Here is an 844-nt window from a genome sequence, read left to right on the forward strand (position 1 = left end):
CCGGCCCCCGCCTGCCCGGACCCCCAACCCGCCCCCCGCGGTAACGATCTGTGCCCCTGCGGTAGTTGCGTCTCAGGCCTGGTCCCCAGGCAGAGGCGCGGAGGTCTGCTCTGCTCGGGGCCGCGGTGGTCCCGCACTGGATGCACAGCAGGGCTCCCCACCCCACACCCAGCGCCTCTCGTGGTCCAGACGTGAGAGCCTGTGGCAGCTGGCCAGGCAGCTGAGCGCGGAGAAGCGGGCATCAGCGCCTTGTGGGGCCACCGGGCTGGGCCTCCGGTCCGCAGCGCAGGCGGACCTTCTTACCTCAGGAGCTCTCTGGTGTCCACCCCGTCCTCCTGTGCACTCGCCATGCTGCCCTCCTCCTGAGTTCGCCCCCATGTCAGCCCCCACAGCACGCAGCCGGGAGCAGCAGCGCCGCCTCCCCGCCGGGATGCTGGCCCCGCCTGGACTGGGGACCCCTCCCCTCACGGGGGCCCGGAGGGGCTCGGCCCGGTGAGCGGAGGGCCCCCCGGCTCAGCTGCCATTTCCCTGGTGAATATATCAAGTGCTAAGCCTTGGTAATCGGTCATCAATCTGTGGGGCCTCAGGGTCAGAACGTGAGGCTGGAATGTGGAAATTTTAAAGCATTCCTTAATTTCTAAGTCCCCAAGGCACTGGTTGAGCCTTTTTCTTCTGAGAGCTGAGTGTGGGCGAGTCCTGGCTACAGGGCCTCTGCTGACGGAGCAGATGGTCTGGGGTGCAGCTCCCGAGGGTCCCTGCAGAGGCTAACTGCACAGGGCCTGAGCCGGGCCTGGGGGCGCTACGGCCAGATTCCTGGCGGAGGGCCCGTGGGAGTCTCTGGCAC

The 844-nt window shown here is 67.5% G+C and overlaps 1 protein-coding gene across 1 annotated transcript in view; it reads left to right on the plus strand.

The window, feature by feature from the left end:
* The window catches only part of BNIP3 (BCL2/adenovirus E1B 19kDa interacting protein 3), a gene marked incomplete at its 5' end in the record, with an annotated part of 6,393 nt that overhangs the window by 790 nt on the left and 4,759 nt on the right, over positions 1-844 (plus strand). The window lies entirely within an intron of this gene.

The sequence above is a fragment of the Bison bison genome, unplaced genomic scaffold (genome assembly GCF_000754665.1).
Source record: "Bison bison bison isolate TAMUID 2011002044 unplaced genomic scaffold, Bison_UMD1.0 scf7180017864456, whole genome shotgun sequence".
Classification (NCBI taxonomy): domain Eukaryota; kingdom Metazoa; phylum Chordata; class Mammalia; order Artiodactyla; family Bovidae; genus Bison; species Bison bison.